Consider the following 21,362-nt stretch of genomic DNA (forward strand, 5'->3'; position numbering starts at 1 on the left):
CTGTAAAATTATAGATCTTTATGATGGCAACATACAATGCACTTTCTTTTCCAAATGTTTTTTAGTATGTACCCTGCATATATTAACCTCTCCTAGGTAGTTACTAAATAACTTTCCTTTCCCCAATATGCCACATACATACATTCTTTCTCTAACATAATTGTCTTCTTTCTTATATCACTGAAATTATAGAAGTGAATAGAAAAGAACTTTCATATTACTTCCATGGGACTATCTAGCAACCTACCCTCATATGGACCTACAAATCTTTGTGTTTCCTCATCTCAAATTCTTATTGCTCCTTAGTGCAATAGCTAACACCTGTCTTTACCTCATCATTGACTTTGGTTTAGCAATGATCCACTCACTTTCATGCATCATCTAGTGATCTCAGTAAGAGTAAAGGAAGGTTATTAATGCCTTCTGTTTTTAAGCAATCCTTCCTAGGTCCCTCCCACTACCTACTCTGACTGTGACCTCATTGTCTGTTCTTCTTTGGAGAAAAACTCCACTAAAGATCTGTCTATATGAGCTCCTCCATGAAGTTTTTGCTGTAATATTTTGCACTCACAATTATTTTGAAATTTGTCTTATCAGGATTACTAATTACCTACATTAGAACACCCAATTGCCAGTTTTTAGGCCCTTGTTTTATGCAGCTTCTCAACAGAATTTGATATATACTTTTCTTTCCATTTTTAAATATGTTACATACTTTGGTTTTGGAAAACAGAAATGTCTTAGTTTTCTTCTTCCTCATTTTTGTTTTGATCTTCATGTAGATATCAGAATATAATTTGAAGAAACCCCCATATAGAGGAAATCTTAAGCTTTAGAGAAGATGGGATTGTTAGTGATTCCGCACGCATTAAAAGAGGGCTCAGGAAATAAATTTGGTAATAAAATATAATTTACACAATGTAAGGTATGGACTGGAAACTTGCATTGTGTTTTAAATTAGAAGCTTAATTGAGAACTTGGAAAACCTTGGTAAAGAGAAGATTGGTGTTTATTGAATTTAGGTACTGAGGAAAAGAGTTCAGTCACTAGTCTGATTGGTACTTCCAAATTTTAATAAGCTTATGAATCACCACGGGATGTTGTTAAATATTTTGTCAAATATTTATTTATCAAAATAAATATTTTTGATTCTATGGGTCTGGGTGGAACTTAATAATGCACATTTCTAAGATGTTCCCAGTTGGGATAATAATATTGGGTCTATGGATCACACTACACACAGCAAGAATCCAGATTTGTTTTAAGAGGTTTTACCATTCAAACCAGAGTGGAAACTAGGAGATTCTTAGAGTTATGAAGTCATGTAAAATTATATTTAGAGAGACATAGGTGGCACATATTTAACAGGCAACTTAAGATGACTTTTATGAAAATAGGGGACGTAAATATACGGGACAGAAGAAGGGTGAGCATATTAATCAGATTACCACCAGAAAACCAGAAGGAAAATATATATACATATTTTATTTTATATATATATATACACACACACACACACACACACAGAGGTAGAGATGACATAGATATAGATATATATATATATAGATATACACACGTATAATTATAACAAAATAATAAATTATTACAACTATCACAGTCCTTATAGCTGGTATTTAAAATTGTTTTATTCTACTTCCTATTCCAGATTCTTTTTGCCTTCAGCAAGCATTTCAGCTATTCATGGTACTTTGCTTGTGGGAGTGACCCAAACTTTCATTTTTGAAGTGTCTGGACCATTAGTAATTCTACCTGTATTGGGTTGTTGTAGTTTTCCTTCAACTTCAGTCATAAGGTGTGATATTACTAAGAGACTCTTAAAGAGATCTCCTACATTCCAGACATACACTTCCTTACCTCCATTGTGGAATGGTAGTGGAAATTCTTCTTTGTAGTCAGGATTAGTCACCCTAGCCAGCACAACTCCCTTCTTTGTTCATTTATTCAGAGGCATGAGGATCCCAAAGTAGATGGGTGGCCGTCTTAATTTCCAGTGCAGTGGAATGATTGTTATATGTACTAGTGTTCCTTCCTTTGGAATAACACCTATTGACAAGCAGAGCATCCAGTCACAGAAACAGGAAACAAAATATTTGCTAATGGATCATTATGAGTAATAGAGTGTGGTGTTACTTCCATTTCCACCCTTGGATTTCTGAACCTGTGGATTGAGACCATGCTAATTTAAAGCATATACAGCCTCCAGGAGGACATTCCCTCAAACCTGCAATGCATTGCTACCTAGATGTTCCTGTAACTAAGTCTTCAAAAGGCCATTCCATCATTCTCTCAAGGCAACTGCTTCAGGATAGAGTAAAATTGATAAGATCAGTAAATTCCATGAGCATGGGCCATTGTGACATTTCACTTACTCTGAAATAAGTTTCTTCATCAAAGCAGTGCTGTGTTGAATACTATGATGTGGAAAAGGCAGACGGTAGTTTTACATGCAGGGAAAGTTAAGTTCATATCCGGAACAAGTGTCTATTCCAGTAAGAACAAAGTGCTGCCCCTTCAATGATAGAAGTGCTTCAGTGTAATCAACCTGACATCTTGTAGCTGACTGATCATCCTGGGGAATGGTGCCATATACGGAAATAAATCAGTGTGGGTGTCTGCTGCTGGCATATTGGGTCCTTAGCAGTTACTATAGCCAGGTTGCTTTTGGTGAGTAGAAATTCATGTTGTTGACTCATGTGTAATCCTCAACCCTGAGGGATGCATGCTTTACCAGGAGCCAACTGGGCAAAGAGGTTTACTGGTATCCACAGAATGGGGTTTTCATATGATTTTTAAAATCTTCCTCTAATGAAGTCATTCTTTGGTGAGCATTTTCATGGCACGCAAATATCTTCACGTATTTTTGTCCATGAATAGAGGTCTACACACACACCTTTTCCATAGACCTCCTTGTCATCAATTTTTTAACCAAATTCCTTCAAAGTTCCTTCACATCCAGTCACACCATTGGCCAGAGCTTTGAATTCAACGTACACTCATAACTCTGGTCATTTCTCAAATCCATGGCTATTGATTTCTGTGTTCCTTGTGACATAAATAAAGGTTATCTGGTGAGCATAAAGTAAGTGAAAATTAAGAAGGAACTGAAAGATAGTGATGGCATGCTTTACATGCAGAATCTAAATTTTAAAATGAAAATATCTAGGCCGGGCTGGTGGCTCACGCCTGTAATCCCAGCACTTTGGGAGGCCGAGGCGGGCGAATCATGAGGTCAGGAGATCGAGACCATCCTGGCTAACACGGTGAAACCCCTCTCTACCAAAAATACAAAAAGTTAGCCAGGCGTGGTGGTGGGTGCCTGTAGTCCCAGCTACTCGGGAGGCTGAGGCAGGAGAATGGCATGAACCCAGGAGGCGGAGCTTGTAGTGAGCCGAGATGGTGCCACTGCACTCCAGCCTGGGCAACAGAGCGAGAGTCTGTCTCAAGAAAAAAAAAAAAAAAAAAAAATCAAAATATCTAGCTGGTAAACTCTTCCACAAAGCAATAGAAGCACAGCATGCACTGATTAGAATGTTGCTGGCAGAATACTCTCCTCTTTTTAAATTTCCCAATCTTCCCTTTGTCACACTTTAAAAAAAGCACTTGGGGAATGGTATCAATATTTTGCTCGATATCCTGCAATGATGCTTTAATTGTTTTAACAGTTTTATCAAAATAAAATTTAGATATTTGGAAGAGACAGTTGAATATTACACATTTTTCTAGATCCTTTATTATTGTTTTACCTTTCAGAGATGCTCAGAAATATAGTAGTCTATAATGTCTCACTTAGAAGGCTATTACTATCCTAAAGGAACTATTTCTTTTCTGAGCTAAAATTTTTCAAATGTTTAAAGATTGATTTATATTTTCTGTATATAACAATATTTATAATTTATTTGAATGCATTTCTGATATGTCATAACCTGCAAAACAAAACATTTTCACTGGAAAAAATATTCAGCATGTATTTAAAATTCTTAGGCCAATTAGTCTAGCTAGAATTTACATCAATTTGTTGCTTGGCTTGCTAACTAGCATAGCAATTAAAGTATTTTCCTAGTATTTTCTACATATAAAATTGTTGCTTGATTATCCTAGTTTGAGAATCTTTAAATAATATGTCTTTTTCATAGTCAACAACAGATTATTAAAGAATGCACTGAAAAATATTGTGTCAATGTATATAAAGAATATAATTAAATATATTTTTTAAAGAATTGATCATATTACAGATTGTAAAATTATTTTTATTACATTATATAAGAGAAAGCTAAGTGTTACGATCTATCTAAAGGTATGTGTCTCCCTAAAACTCATGGGCTGAATCTTAACCCCCAGTATGATAGTATTCAGAGGTGTGGCCTTTAGGAAGTGATTAGGTTATGAGGGCTTTGTACTCCTGAATAGAATTAATGCCCCTATAAAAGAGGTCTAAGGCACCTTGTTAGCCTCTTGCCCCTTCTTCTAGGTAAGGACACATAGAGGATACCACATATAAAGCAGGGAGCCCCCAGGAGACCAGATTAGCTGGTACCTTGATCTTAGTCTTCCCAGCCTCCAGAACTTAAGCAATAAATTTCTATTCTTTTAAAATTATCCAATCTAAGTTATTTAGTGTAGCAGACTGAATGAACAAAGACATCAAGTATGAAGTGTATTTTCTCATATATTCTTGAAAAAAATATATATATATTTATATATAATGACTATGATCCTTTTATTTTTAAAATGTATTTATCTACTTTACATTTGTTTTTATATATTCCTTGGAGTACATGTGTAGGTTTGTGACACTCTCCCACTGGATTTCGGACTTGCATGGGCCCTGTAACCCCTTTGTTTTGGCCAATTTCTCCCATTTTGATCAGCAGTATTTACCCATTACCTGTACTCCCATAATATCTAGGAAGTAACTAGTTTGCTTTCGATTTTACAGGCTTATAAGTAGAAGGGACTTGTCTTGTCTCAGTTGAGACTTTGGACAGTGGACTTTTGAATTAAAGCTAAAATGAGTTAAGAATTTGGGGGACTGTTGGGAAGGCATGATTGGTTTGGAAATGTGAGGGCATGAGATTTAGAGGGGCCAGGGGCAGAATGACATGGTTTGGCTGTGCCCCAAACCAAATCTTAACTTGAATTGTATCTCCCAGAATTTCCACATGTTGTGGTGGGACCCAGGGGGAGGTACACGAATCATGGGGGCAGGTCTTTCCCGTGCTATTCTCACAACAGTGAATAAGTCTCACAAGATCTGATGGATTTATGAGGGGTTTCTGCTTTTGCTTCTTCCTTATTTTTCTCTTACTGCCACCATGTAAGAAGTGCCTTTAGCCTCCTGCCATGATTCTGAGGCCTCTCCAGCCATGTGGAACTGTAAGTCCAACTAAACCTTTTTTTCTTCCCAGTCTCAGTGGGGTATATCTTTATCAGCAGCGTGAAAACAGACTAATATACTGGATTAATTAAAAAAACCTGTCGTCTTCTTCCAGCTCTGAAATTCTTTCTTCTGCTTTGTCTATACTATTGTTAAAACTTTCAGTTGAATTTTGTAATTCCTTCCACATATATTTTTTATTATACATTATAATATAATATTATATATAGATTATGTTATATATATTATATATATTATATATATGTATTATTTTTCTGCCATGTTAGAATTTTCATTTTTATAGTAACCCATTGCATTAGAGCTGATGTAATCCTTTGGTGGGTCTCATAATGCCGTTTGTTACCACTTTCAGAAATTTTATACTGTTTTTTTCTCATCTGGAGAACTTTTCACTTCTTATTTTTGAATTTACTTTTGCTTGGACAGAACATTTTACCCTCCCTTGAGGGTGTTACCGAAATGTATGTTCTGTATGGTTGGTTGGCTTCAGCTGTAGGTACTTTCAAGGGGCCAAGGCTCTGTATAAATTCTTTGATTATAGATAGCCTTTGTTTGGTGGCTTTCTAAAATGCTGAATATAGTAGCAATGTACTGAGCACATGAGCAGGCTCACATCCTTCTGTGGGACTGGGATTGTGGAGGTCTTAGGAAGTGTATATTTTTCCCCAACATTGTGCACTTCTCTTAGGAGCTTTGTATTGGGTTGTGCAGTTCAAACTCCAGGCCACTAAGTTGTACTTTGGGTAAGAACTGGCTGCAGTAGAAGCAGTTGGAAGTGTTCTTGATCTTTGTATACTGGGAGGTGCTGTCTATTGTTTCAGTGATGGGCTGATCTGTGGAATGCTTGGTGCACTGAGTCCCTGGTTCAGCCCAAAAGTTGGAGGGAAAGATGCAGAGCAGAGCTGGACTGCGAAGTATACCCTTGAATATTCCAATGATGAGTGTCTTCATGGAGGTTGTGGAAAGAGCTCCTCATTAATTGTGCTGAGGTGTTCTAACGGGGGGAGGGAGCTGCACCAGCTTGACATCCTAGGAAGTCAGGAATACCATTCATTTCCTTATCATATCCCTGTCTTGGGGCTCGTGACTCCCAATTCATTAAGACGCTGTTGTCTATTTGCAGGCCACAATGTAACTGAGAGCCATAGATAACACTTGTCCCTTGGTTCTTTGTGGAAATGGTTATGGCAAAGAGCCTCTTACTTCAGTTTAAAACAGGCAGGTTTATGGCTTGCCTGTTCTCTGGTGCAGGAATGCTGCTGCTTCGCATAGAGAGTTGTGGAGCTCTGTCTTTCAGTGAGTGTGGGTGAGTGCCATCTGTGGCGGTTTTGGTCGGCTGGATCAACCTGACCTTAGATTCTTGGAGGAGTGATCAGGTTCCAGTAGTGGTGGCCAAGGCTTGGCAATTCCCTTTTCCCCATCTAGGGCCTCGAAGACCACCTGGTTGGCATGTAGTATCCCTGGAGGGACTGGACTGGGACCAGACCAGAAGACTTGTCATCAGTACCTCAGGGTTGAGGTGCTGGCTATGATAGGGAGGAGCAGGCTGGTTCCCAGGCCACCAGCGGAATGCTCAGTTGGGGGCAGAACAACTGAACTGTGGGCCTGCAATGAGGGAGTGTGGGTAATTCTCAGCAGGAGCAAAAGAGACAGGCACCTGAGTGGTTCATGGTCTTCTTGTGCCTCCATCCCACAGCAGCAGCAGCTTGGCATGAAAAGGTGCCTGGTCTCTCTCCCTGTCTCTCTCTGTCCCAGTGATGGCAGTCGCAGTGGCAGCATCTGCAGCTCCAGGACAGAAAGCAGGCCTCCAGGAACTGGACTTTTAGAATAATGCCAGGCTGCAACTGAAATGCTCAGGTTGTGGCAGAACAGTTGTACTGTGGCCCTGACAATGGGGATGGTGGGACCCCTCAGCAGGAGCAGTGGAGGCAAGCAATCATGGGGCCATGGGGCATTTTACCTATTCTTAATAAAACCATATTTAAAAAAAAAGAATTTCCCATAGTACAAAAATAATTTCAACAAAAAGCTAAAGCTAGATTTTTCTGAACTTTTATTCATAAAAATTTAGGGGTTCAATAAAAGTAAGGTAATAATACAGATAAAATATATGAATGATATTAACATTTGTATAGAAAGGTCATAATCAAATTTTGATGTAATTACCTTCCAAAATGTATTTCTAACTTCAAATTCCATTGTATCTTTTGGTCAAATTTCACTTCACCCTTAGACTGAATTATGTTTTCCCGCCTCCTTTCTTATATCTATGTCTTTGTGCCTTCCCCTTCCAATCAACTCCCCCATTACAGTATATCTTAGCTATAAACAGTCAGTAACAGTATCTGAAGAAAATAGTTTAATCAGCAGGGTCAAGAACAAATAGCAAAATATTAAGTATAAAACATTTAGTAAAGCTACAAAATCATTTTAGGTTTATTTATTAATCACTGTATAAAACATGAAATTATAACCCTACTTTTATTTTAAGGGAGAATTAAAGTCACATAGAGAATCAGTATAACAAATACAACCAAAAATAATAATTGTAATTTATGCTTAATGCTTATGACAGTCTAGAATAATTTCAGGTTTTTAAAAATATATTAACTCATATCATCTTTGCAATAACTAATTCAGTAAGCAGTAGGTCCATCCCAAGTATATGGATGAGAACACAGAGACACAACAGGTTAAAAAAAAATAACTAAATTTCATCCAAGTGTATGTGGTCCCTGCAGTTTGGCTGTAGAGTCCTCTTCTGTTGGAATACTAGTAAGTATATTAGTTAATAAAGCCATTATATTTTATTGCTACTGCTAAGATAAATTAGCAGTATTAACCATGCTGAAGTTTCAGTCATGAGACAGAAAATAAAGACAACATATATGCAGTGAAATTGTTGAAAACAATGTAAGTTATAACACAAAATGAAAAAAGCTGAACACAAAATGGTGCTTTTAGAAGCTCATATTATGATGAATTGAAAAGGAAAAATATGAAAGAAAGTAATTATTGGGCATTATTCTAAAAGCCCAGTTCCTGGAGGCCTGCTTTCTGCCCCGGAGCTGCAGATGCTGCCACTGCGACTGCCATCACTGGGCCAGAGCGAGACAGGGAGAGAGACCAGGCACCTTTTCATGCCAAGCTGCTGCTGCTGTGGTCAAAATTACAGAGCTTGCTGTCTTAAGGGAATTCAATGCTACTGTATTTGGTCAGAATTATCTGTAGGGATAAGTTATAATTAGATATGTTGGTAGAATGATTAAAGCAGCATGCATTCTTTTCCAAATCTATATGGCATATGAAAAAAGTGAAGCAATATTTGTTGAGCAACTATAATCTGTCAAAACAATGAAATTTGCTAAGATAGCAATTCAAATAAGAGAAAGAGAGAGAATATGTGTGGATACCCATGCACATGTATATGACTGTCTATAAAGAGATAAAATATTAAGGGTGAAATCTTTCTTTTCCTGTCCTGATCATTTATTACCCTACCTTATACTTTACTATACCCTATCTTAAGTATAAGATATTACCCTATCTTATACTTTCCTCATTTTTAGTCAAAAAATAATTTTCAAATACATTATTATAACTCTAGTAATAATTTTAATTAATATCTTCAAATAAATTCAGATTTTACTTGAATGTATATTGACATCTCACAATTATTACATTTATTAATAATTTCTATGAATTCAACAGCACTTCAAAGAATAATGAGCAATAAATGGGTACATTTTAGATATTTTCTAACAGATCTTAAAGAATTTCCATACCTTTCTGTGGTAAAAGAGTAAGTAGTAGGGGATTAAAATGTAGAACTGTTCAATGAATTACATTTTGGGTATGCTTACCTCCTGAAAACAATTTATAAAATGGCTTTGGAATTTTAACCAAAATGAACCTCCATACCTCTCCTTTCATCCCACCCTTATTCCTGCTGCCCATATACTATATCTACTGACGCATAACAAATTACCCCAAATTTATGAGTCTGAAAAAAGTGCCTATTATCTCATGATTTCTGTAGGTCAGAGGTCCAAGCCACACTGAAATGGGTTCTTTACATGTAGAGTTATTTTGAAATTCTGAATCAGGATTTTAAATCCTGAAATCAAAGTGTCATTGGGCCTACCTTTCTTTCTGGAGCTAAGAGCATATCTTCCAGTGTATGTGGCTGGACGTAGAATTCAGCTTTTTGCTGCTGCAGAACTGAGGCCCTGTTCTCTAGTTGGCTGTCATACAGGGGCTGCTCTCAGCCCTTATGGGCTCACCACACACAACCCTTTCTCACGTCACTCCTTCCACAGTCCCTTTCACACTACTAAAGTCTGACTTCTTTTACAAACTTTCCTTACAAAGGCATATCTGACTAGGTCAGATCTGCTAAAACCATCTTCCTTTTGATTAATTCAAATTTGGCTGAAGTGCAATCCAATCAAATAAATGATAGTCTATCACATCCACTACACCAGGAGGTGGAAACCTTGGGAGCAACTTTAGACTTTTGCCTAATAAACAGTTCAAGCATCTTTGCTACTTTTTGTTTTGACCTTCATGACTTACCTATTTGTACCATTATATCCTATAGATTTTAGGTAATGTTAACTTTAGCAAGAATTAGAGATGGTAAAAAGAATGAAATAATAATATCTTTAATATCATATGCTTTACCAGCAAATAAATTGATCATATTAAAGCATTAATTTATTTTGAAGTGTTTTTTTTCTATAAATTCTCTTTAAAAGCATCATAGGATAGATGTCTTTAGAGCAGAGACCAAACATCTTTTTCTTTATGATTATAGTAAGAATCAAGTCAATAACAAAATGTTTTTAAATTTTACAACAATGTTTATATTTTTAGTTTATATTATTTCTTTCTTAAAGGGATATTAAAATCTTAAATTAAGCTGGATACAATTCATTTGTAAGTCCATAAATAGTAAAAAACAATCATTCTCTTTTTAAGGATCTTCATTTTTCTTATAAAGCCAGATGAACAAAATATCTTAAAAGGTTATGACAAAAAAGAGGTTGAATTTCCTAATTAAATGCTGCTCTGTGTTCCTAGAGTTTTATACGTCAAAGCAGATGGCATTTGGCATGCAATTGCGTGAAACTTACATGTGTTCACCAGAGGTTCTACTAGAAATATTTCTGTGAGTGCAGAGGGAGAGTCACTTGTTCACGACAGCTATTCCACTATAAGATCATGTTAGTCAGCAAATCGTACATGAAAGGGTACTAATGAGGTTAATAAGCAGAATGTCTGTGAGCTCCCCCGAGGAATATATCTATAAGAATATGAATAAGAATAAGAAAGTCACAGTGTACCTAGACTTTCAAAAGACTGCCAAAGGAGAGTTAGTTACTATATCCTGAATTATACACAATTATTTTAACACATTTCTACTTTTATTTTTTTTCCTCTGAAACCATATGCCTTTTGCTTGTACTTTCTAGAATTGTCATTTACCTTCTAGCATTTTATAAAATCTGTGTAGATATTTTATAAAAATGCTCATACCTTTTTCTTTTTGCGTATGTCTAGGTCAGTCAATAAATTTCTATTCTTAAAATACAAAATATGCTTATGAGATAAACAGTTCCAAATGCCATCCTCTTTGGAGATTATGTTGATTCTAACTGTTGGTACTAGCACAAAAATGTTATAACACAAACTAGAGAGCAATAATAATTGTAATATGTTTACAATGCTTAATCTACATAGAATACATTGAAGTATCATTGAAATAATCTCGTGCAATCCTCTAGGTCTCCTTCAAATACAGAGGTTCAAACAATATAAATTATAATACAAGTCATAATTTAAATTATTCATGATACTTAGACACATTTTTCATCTCCAAATATGTACCTGTATTACAAAAAATATTCATCAGACCAAATGAATACTACCAGTGATGTTGAAAATATAAGTGAAATTGAAAAAAATAATTAATCTTAATACTTGAATTTTAATAAATTAAAAAATTAATCTTAACAATGCTTGTTTAGCCATAAGGGTATATTTTTCATGTCCTTAAGAGAGATTCTAAAAGTACATAAAATAAAAGGCTTATGTTCCGAGAATAGCAACATATTATCTATATTTATATCTTTGCTTATCCCTGTTTATAAATAATCCCTATTAATTATATGTCAATTATTTCTATATAAAATACTTTTATACTTAGATGGTAATTCAAAGGAAAAAATGTAAGGATCGTATCACTCTTTTACAAAAATTATCTATAATGTCATATGACATAAATACATACTTTGCAAAATTTTAGCAGCGGAGACCAGCTGTTAGTCAAGCTCATATAATTTACTGTTATTTTCTGACAGGATGTTTTTGCTCCTCTTCTTAACACATAATATCTATTTGATATTATGAGGTTTCTACATAGCAGGCCAAAAGAGATTGTTAAACAAGCACCGGCTTTATCATGCTCTGAACACACAGCGTCTGACTTAGACTTCTATGGATTGAATATATATGTTGAATGTAAATTCCTTCAAAATATAGAAAAGTTCTATTTTTTTTTCCCTAGATGAACAACTTTCCCTTTGCTACTTTGCACTAACTAGGATTCTGTTATCACATACTTTTGCAGATGCAGTATAAAATCACAACTTAAATTCCTTAACAAAACCCTGGAGACTGGACATTCTAAAGTTAAAGACATAATTATTGATTTATACAAAGTCCATTTTATTGGAAATATGAGTAAATATTAGAAAAATAAATTTATTGTAAGTAGGAATACTTTGAAAATGCCCCGTCATTAACAGCAGGTACCATTTATCTAGTGTTTTATCTACTCTGCCAGTCTCCAATCCGAGTAACCACTGCTCATATATTCTTCACAAGTCTACCAAATAAGTACTATGATAAGCTTATTTTACAGGTCGGGGCATTGAAACACAGAGATGAAGTAATTCAGATAGTTAATAGCATTGCTAGGTTTTCACTGACATTGACTCCACAGGTCTCTTGCTGAGTTTGTCTAGCTAACTCTTAGATGGTATCATAAGAATCATCATCATCATTGTTATTATTTTGCCCTAAGATAGCCAAAGAAAAAGACCTAAATTTTCTAAGAGGAGTACAAGTTGATTCCAGGCAAACAGATTGAAGGTCAAAGGAAGGTTTGTAGATCCTTGGCTTTATCTGTAGTTATAAACCAGAGCAGAATCCAGTTTCAGCAATATTATATATGGAGCTACATATTTTAAAAGTCCAGCAGTGAAATTCCTTTTGGGAATTGTATAGCTGTTTGCATAGCAGTTTCTTGAGGAACACGCAGGCCTTTAAACTTCTGAGAATGGTTACCAGACACTTCATAAATTTGCTCTAGCTGTATCTCATAGCGTTCCTCATGAACTGATCTTTAAGCCTGCTAACTACTCGATAATTTTCAAATGTGGAAACATACTCTTTTTCTCCTTCTTACTATTATCTAAGACAGTGACTGTACTTGGGAAGGCTCTTCCACCATTTCCATATTGGAAAACTCTTCTATGACTTTATAAGATCATAGAGGTGTCCTGTCTCTAACTTCGTGGTGGCATTTATCTTATTGTATTATGATTAACTTAACTGATATCCAATGTGCCATTTCTCTAGTCTGAATGCTGGAGGTAAAGACGAAAAGAAGTAGCTCCTTTTTCTTAAAGGAGCTTAAAACTCATAGGGTGAATAGGGAAGTAAGTAGAGCATTGCAGGTTAAACAAGTTCTCCAGTTAACTTGATATTTATATGATTCATGTGGAAATTGATCCATTAAGCTGTCAAAGATTGATTAGTAATGCAGTGAGATCATCCAACCAACTCCTTTTACTCTACTATTTCGATGTTCTAATTTGAATTTTTTTCTGATACACATCAATCAATTTTCTAATTAAAACTGGCTGTTTATTTAGTGTTTACTATAGGAATCAAATGCACTGACTTAATAACTACAATTAGGCTAACTTACCCAGCAGGCATGGGTTAAGTACAGAGGTAAAATCAAGTCCTTTAACTTGGTTATTGTCAAAAATAATATTTGTTCCTGAGATGCCATTTTTTTGTGCTATTCCTCAATTTGTTAAGAACCTGGATATAGAAGAAAATTAATATTTATTGGGACATCTCAAAGACCTCAATACTTAAATAAGAGAGATAAAAATGAGGTGATTGAAGTGATTGTATTTGTTGGTGTTCATGAAAATAAATTTGTGGAAGAAAAAAATTACAAGTGATAGTGTTTTGGTGAGGTTGAGTATGTGACCCCAAAACTCTTAATTTTTGTGGGTAAGTGGGACACTTTCACCTTGGCACAATGAAGCAACCAGGTTATTTGGATTTGGAGGCCTAGGAAATGGGACTTTAAATCCCAGGGCACCTAGTATTATTTTGGCCTTGGCTTTATCCACAGTCGAGTGGCTGTTTCTACAGAGTAGAGGTTCTTTAGACAAGTGACATCAGCATCACCTGGAAATTCTCAATTTTAGCTGTGCATTAGGGTTACCTGAAGGTATCCCAGACTGTCCACATAAGAACTTTTCAGGGTAGGGAAAAAGCATCAGAAAGTTTCTAAAATTTACCAGGTGATTCCAATGTGCAGACAAGGTTTCCAGCCAATGCTGTAGAGGAATAGGTTGGGCTTCAAGCAAAGATGAAGACCTCAGGCAACTTACAGGTGTTGCCAGGCTTAGAAAAGGTAAAGATGCTTCTTTTTTGTGGATATCAAAAGCAAGAAGCAAAAATGAAGGCCAAAAGAGTGTGTCAGTTACAGGTTGCAGAGTCCTTAGTAATCAGGGACTGCTGGGCATATATTTAATACAGAGAGCATGGCTGGAAGCACTTCAGCTATCTCAGCCTTCACAGTGTAGGGTACTGTAGTTCAATATACAACCACAGTGTTTCTTTCTTCCTTTTTTTTGAGACAGAGTCACCCAGGCTGGAATGCAGTGGTGCGATCTTGGCTCACTGCAACCTCTGCCCCCCGAGTTCAAGCAATTCTCCTGCCTCAGCGTCCCAAGTAGCTGGGACTACAGGTGCACACTACCATGCCCGGTTAATTTTTGTATTTTTAGTAGAGACGAGGTTTCACTATGTTGGCCAGGCTGGTCTTGAACTCCCGACCTAGTGATCCACCCGCCTCAGCATCCCAAAGTGCTGGAAGTACAGGCGTGAGCCACCTTGCCTGGCCAGTGTTTCTTAAATAATAGATGAGCTTAGGCAATAATTCAGTTATAAATTAAAGAGGTCTTCTCTCTCTAGACTTTTAACTGCTCAATTTTGAACGGCAAGGCAGCTTAATTCAGCAAGTATTTCTATCTATGTAGCGTTGCCAGATTTAGCAAATAAGAATAGAATATGTCATTTAAATTAAAATTTTAGGTAAAATTAAATATTATTTTAGTAAAAGTACGTCCCAAATATTACATGGGACACACTCATACTAAAACAAGTGTTCAGTATTTATTGGAATTTCAAATTTAATTGGGCCTCCTGTATTTTATCTAGCAACCTTATATTAGTGTGATTCAAGCCTTAGATTTTTAGGCCTATGTTGGCAGAATTAGATCAGCTGTTCTGAACTCTCTTCTGCATTAAGAGCCAAGTAAAAAATTAAAGGACATTTTTGAGTATCTATAGGTTCAAAAATCTGGAGTTGAAAATAAACAATTACTGAGTAAACTCAAGGCAGGCAGGTATGTAGATGCTGCTTGTTCCCTAAGTAAATATATCTAAGAAGTTTGCAAATTCAAAAACAGAAAAGAAAGGTATTTTGCCTAGCACATGGCTTAAGTATAATTCCTCACTAGACCTTTAGCTGCAGATGCATCATCAGAGATTTTAAATCAGTAAACTACTTAAAGAGATTTTCCAGCTGATGTTTACATGGGATGGATAAACTATGTTTTTAAAAATAATAACACTCATAAAAGTATAACGTAAATAAACGTCAAGGATTTAAGTTAACTCAATGAGGGAACAAGTAAGATACTAAAACTGATTCAACGGGGTTGCAAAGAACACACTTATACATATGTAAGGAGAATGAGATGAATTTGCTAATAGATGCAAAACCAGTTAATAACAAATGGGCATTTAAATGTAATATTTAAATGCATATTTTCTAAAGGGCAAAATTCAGTTTTATTTCCTTCAATAAGATTTAATTGCATTTGTATTTATATGACTATATGTTTTCCACAACTTCTATACCTAAAGGTTGTAAATAATCAGTAGACAATCATAAGTACACAAACCTGTAAAACGATATAATCCTCAGAGTGTGCACCTCAGAGGGTGTCACTGAAAAGACATCCAGTAATATCTTTAGTCAAGTTTTAAGTCTTTGAAATTTTTTTCCTAATGATGAAATAATAAGGCAAAAATATTCCTGAGGCCAGGACTTTTTATAGAAGGAATGAAGGGAAAGGGCCCTGGGACTTTGAAAACACCTTCTCATACAGGTGAGGATGTTTCGTTACTAGATAGAGTCCATAGTCAATCCACATTTCTCTAATTTTGTGCTGAAATGATTGAACCTCCTAGTGTTATTGTAATTGTTGCTAATTTTTCTGTGCTTCCAGTTTCTCTGCTTTCTTCTTGCACTATGGATATTTGCTTTTATTTGTTTTATTTATTTTTATCTAAATGAGTTATAATATTTTCAAGCTACTTTCTGAAGTTTACAATAGATGTAGGTGCCTTTATTTTTTCAACCAGATATCAACCTCACCCCTATCTTGATCTGTCATGTTGTAGGATAGTGGAAATGATCTAGAAGATATTAGGAAATGATAGCCAGTTCTGAGATTTTAAGTCACATTTATACTCTATTTTTTTCATCACTTATTACTTCATCTGTCCACTTTCCAGCTCCTACATCTAAATTCTATTTAAGGGCTGGAAACTGTATGTGTTAGTATGGCTTTGTGGAAAGACATTTGAGCTTGATCAGTATCTCCATGGAGATGTACTTTATTTTCCCATTGGACATAGTCATACCTTCACACTGGCATTTATGAGGCCTCTATTTTTCCCAGCTGGTTCCCAACCAAACGATCTATGCCCTATTTATTGATAGTATCACTTTGCCAATGCTTCAAGCCCTCTCTGTGTTATCCTGGTTTTAGTGTCATATTCATGTCAGATTTAGCCACATAAGTTAATTTCAGTGTCTCCATTACCCTTTTTGGAGTGCTAAGTATAGAACAGTTTTCTGGGTAGCTTTGAACTGACTCAGTTCTTTTCCCTTTTTTTTTTATTTGCAGTTCTCAAAAACAATTATAGAATGTGCTGAGAATGCAACATCTTGAGATAATAAAGAAACTGACCTGAACAGCCCAGGATCTGTTCCTGTACCTCTTAGAACAGGATGCTCTAAAATGTTTTATTGTAGTGATTAATGTATCCCTCATAGCTGCAGTGCAAGTGGGGCAGGCACAGATGAGATTCCATCTTTACTGAGCCTTGGGGAAATGTTGCCTAATTTTTTAGGAGGAGTTTGATTAATATAATAAAGAAATGTGAAGAAACTGAGAGAATATTGAAAGTCACATTATCAAGACACTCATATCTTACCACAGTCTTTCTGGCTTCCATATTTAAACTCTGTGCTAGACAGGCACCATTGTTTGCTCTTTGTCTTCATTTTCTGTTGTGATGACAGACTACCACAGAATGGGTAATTTATAAAGAATACATGTTTATTTGTTTTATGGTTCTGGAGACTGGGAACTCCAAGAGCATGGCTCTGCATCTGCTGAAGTTCATGCCATGGCAGAAGACATCACATGGTGAAGGAGCATGTGAAACAGAGAGTACAAAGGGGTCAAAGGTATCCTTTTATCAGGAGCCAACTGGAGAACTAATCAATTTCTAGGATAACAACATTAATCATAACAACACTAACCACCTCTTAATGGTTCTACTTCTTAGTACACTGTTAAAATGGCAATTAAATTTCTAACACATGAACTTTTGGAGGAACACATTTAAACCATAGCACTACTTAGCAGTCCTACTCAAAGTCTTTCTTGCCAACAAAAATCCAGTTTATTTCCTACCATATAGGTGAAATTATCCTTCAGGAGAGGTTGAACTACCTGGTCCCAGGGAGTGAATTTTGATGGGTATGAACTGAACCTGGTAATCTCATTCTCATTGTCGGTAATTGATTTAGACACAGCCATGTGATAAAATGCTGACCAAATAAAAGTGATAAATTGTTCTGAATGGATTATGAACTATTTTTCCTCAAATTAAAAAACACGCATGTACACAGAAGCTTAGAAATACACAAGCCTGGAGTCCACCCTCTGGACTTGTTGGAGGAAGACAAGATTCTTGGAACTACCATGTCAGTTTTGCAACCATGAGGGTAAAAGCCAATGAAATTTTACATAAGCTGAGGGGGTCTCTTATAGCAATGAGCCACTAAAACCACAACACTGGAAATACTATACCCTGGGAAATGTTTAGAAATAAACATGGTTTTCATTATTTAAGCCCACCTTAGTTTGTTATTCTGTAACTACAATCAAGAACATCCTAACTGATATACCATAAAAACATTAATGGCAATTTGAATCTCTTCTTTCTAAGACCCCTGGTTCTCTCCTATAATCTGAAACACATCTGAATATATCCAGGAAATTAATTTACTTCTGTGACATTATTATTATTATTCTATGTTTAGCAACATTTATTGAACACATATTAAATACATGTTACACTATTCAATACTGTGGCAAATACAATTGTAAGGTTCTGAAGCATTCCAAAAAAGGAGGTATATTAGTTGTCTAGGGCTGCTGTAACATATTTCTACAAACTGGCTGGCTTACAATAACATACATTTGTTTCTTACAGTTCTGGAGGCTAGATATCTGCAGTTAAGGTGTTGGCAGAGCTATATACCTATAAATCCTCAGAAGACTCTAGGAAAGGATACTTTAGTTTCCTTCTTTCCTTCCTTCCTTCCTTTTCTCCCTTTCTTTCTTTCTCTTTCTTTCTTTCTCTTTTTCTTTCTCTCTCCTTCCTTCCTTCCTTTCTCTTGCTTTCTTTTCTTTTCTTTCTTTCTTTCTTTCTTTCTTTCTTTCTTTCTTTCTTTCTTTCTTCTTTCTTTCTTTCTTTTTTTCTTTCTTTCTTCCCCTTCCTTCCCCTCCCTCCCCTCCCTCCCTCTTTCTTTCTTTCTTTCTTTCTTCCTTTCTCTTTCTTTCTTTCTTTCTCTTTCTTTCTTTCTTTCTTTCTTTCTTTCTTTCTTTCTTTCTTTCTCTTTCTTTGTTTCTTTCTTTCTTTCTTTCTTTCTTTCCTTCCTTCTTTCCTCCCCTTCCTTCCCCTCCCTTCCTCCCTCCCTCCCTTCCTTCCTTGCTTCCTTCCTTCCTTCTTTCCTTCCTCTCTCTCTCTCTTTCTCTCTCTCTCTCAGACAAGGTCTCACTCTATTGCCTAGGCTGTAGTGTAGTGATGCAATCATGGCAAACTGCAACCTTGAATTCCTGGGATCCAGCCATCCTCCTGCCTCAGCCTCCTAAGTAGCTAGGACTACAGGTACATGCTACCAAATTTGGCCTTTTTTTTTTTTTTTTTTAATTTTCTGTAGAAAGAAGTTTGGCTTTGTTGCACAGGCTACTGTCAAACTCCTGGCCTCAAGTGATCCTCCCACCTAAGTCTCCCAAAATGTTGGAATTACAGGCATGAGCCACTATGCTCAGCCATTTTTTGCATCCTCCTAGCTTCTGGTGATAGCTTGCAATCCTTGTTCTTCGTTGGCTTATAGCTGTACCACTCCAGTTTCTGCCTCTGTATTCATTTGGCCCTCTTCTCTCTGTGTATGTTCATGTCTCTAAATTTTCCTCTCCTTGTAACAATACCAGTGATTGAATTTGTAATACACCCTAATCCAACTTGCCCTCATGTTAACTTGATTACATCCGCAAATGTTTTATTTCCAAATAAAGTTACATTCACAGGTCGAGGAAAGCAAAAAGTTTCTGGGGACCCTATACAACACAGTATAAGGAGTAATGTAATTTGATAATATTTGAATCTTAAAATGATTGCTCTGGCTGCAAAGGGTAACTAACACCTTTCTGTTTCTCTAATATTCCGCTTTTCTAATTTGATATAGGTCTGGGAATCAGATTGCCAAATAAATTATATTAACATGTAATGAATAGTAAATTAATTTTATGAGAAATGAAGAGATCCATTCCAATATTCCTGTAGCATTTACGCTATTGAACACATCTTTGCCTTTTCTATTTTAGGCTGCTTTGTGACTATTGCATCCTTACTTTTATATTTTACCTACTTTCTGGTTAGGTGAAGTTGTTCATGTGTTCTATAGATGAACTGTTACTGATTATATGCAATTCACACATTAAGTATACTAGCTTTCATTCATTATTTCAAAAGTTACTTATTTTCCAAGTACTATTGTAGGTTCTGGATATACACAAGTGAATGACAATAACAACAAAAATAAGAAAAAGTTTTTGGCCGGGCATGGTGGCTCACGCCTGTAATCCTGGCACTTTGGGAGGCTGAGGCGGATGGATCACCTGAGGTCAGGAGTTCAAGATCAGTTTGGCCAACATGGTGAAACCCTGTATCTACAAAGAGTACGAAAATCAGCCGGGTGTGGTGGCGGACACCTGTAATCCCAGCTACTAGGAGGCTGAAGCAAGAGAATCGCTTGAGCCTGGGAGGCGGAGGTTGCAGTGAAAAGAGCAGAGATCGGGCCACTGCACTCCAGCCTGGATGACAGAAAGAGACTCTGTCTCCAAAAAAAAAAGTTTGTGTTGCTCATATTTTAATTAAAATTGGAAAATGTAGACATTAAGTGAATACAGAAAAATATAGATAAATAAAACAACAGTAGGTAATACCAGTGTTGATAAGAAAAATACAGACAAAATGATACAGAATCATAAGGTCTTTCATTTTAAATCAGGTGGTCAGGGAAGGCCTTTGTGAGGAAGTAAAATGTGACAGAGACATGAATAACGTGAGAGTTAAAAGCCATTAATGACCCCATATTTCCCGCAGGATAAAATCAAAATTTGTATAATTGGAAAGGCCCTTTAAGGTCTGTTCATAGATTAATTCCCATCTTCATGTCTTCCACTGGTTAACATAGTTAAGGGAAATATAAAAAGCATTTTTTACAGGATGAATATGTTTTCTATTTGCAATCCCAGAAACGACTTATGTTTACAGAGTTAAAGCATTTTAAAACATAGACATGCACACATGATTTTGTTTGTTTGGTTTTGCTTTTATGTTTTCCTATGGTCACAACTGCTCAAAAATTTCAAAGAGTCTATTCAGGAGCAACTTCTAAGCCTTATATTTAAAACCTATCTATCTTTTATGCAAATATATAATCCTATTTGGTCCATTTATATATAATTAATAAATGTATGTGCTTAATTATTATCAGTAATCAAATTCATGTCAACTATTAAATTAGAATTAATATTTTAAAATTCAATGCCTTTTAATTTCTTTCTCACATCTTATAACACAATTATAAACCATGGTTAGTATTTTAACTTTTACCAATTCCAGAACAGAGTTCTAGTCGTTTATCTTTCAATAATAAACAATGATGTAGATAACAATTATTAAAAAAAACCTTCATATAGAGGAGCTATGAAAAACCTGTCAAAAGGAAACTGAATCTCTATAACAGCAATTAGATAAAATAATTTAATGTTCCCTCCTAGACAAGGGTCTTCAAAACCAATTAAACTAAACAAAACGATTCTGGATAATAAAGTTAACTCGCGTCACCTCTTAAACACACGTGTTCTCAATTATTTGGGATTTAACAAGGACAAAATTATGGCACTTAGGTCAAATGTGTACTCTGCTGACAAAGCAAGTGCCAGGCAGGGAATACCAAACATCTTCAATAGCAACA

General features: G+C 35.8%; 1 long non-coding RNA gene across 4 annotated transcripts in view; it reads left to right on the forward strand.

The window, feature by feature from the left end:
- The window catches only part of LOC129058943 (uncharacterized), a 110,625-nt gene that overhangs the window by 41,517 nt on the left and 47,746 nt on the right, over positions 1 to 21,362 (forward strand). Inside the window, exons 3-4 of one of the 4 annotated variants that reach the window (XR_008524430.1) lie at positions 5,341 to 5,394; positions 16,708 to 16,974. The exons of the other annotated variants lie outside the window; for them this stretch is intronic. This is a non-coding gene — a long non-coding RNA (uncharacterized LOC129058943). Of the gene's footprint in view, positions 1 to 5,340; positions 5,395 to 16,707; positions 16,975 to 21,362 lie in introns of those variants that run through there. 4 annotated transcript variants of the gene reach the window in all.

Source organism: Pongo abelii, chromosome 3, assembly GCF_028885655.2.
Source record: "Pongo abelii isolate AG06213 chromosome 3, NHGRI_mPonAbe1-v2.0_pri, whole genome shotgun sequence".
NCBI classification, from domain to species: Eukaryota; Metazoa; Chordata; class Mammalia; order Primates; family Hominidae; genus Pongo; species Pongo abelii.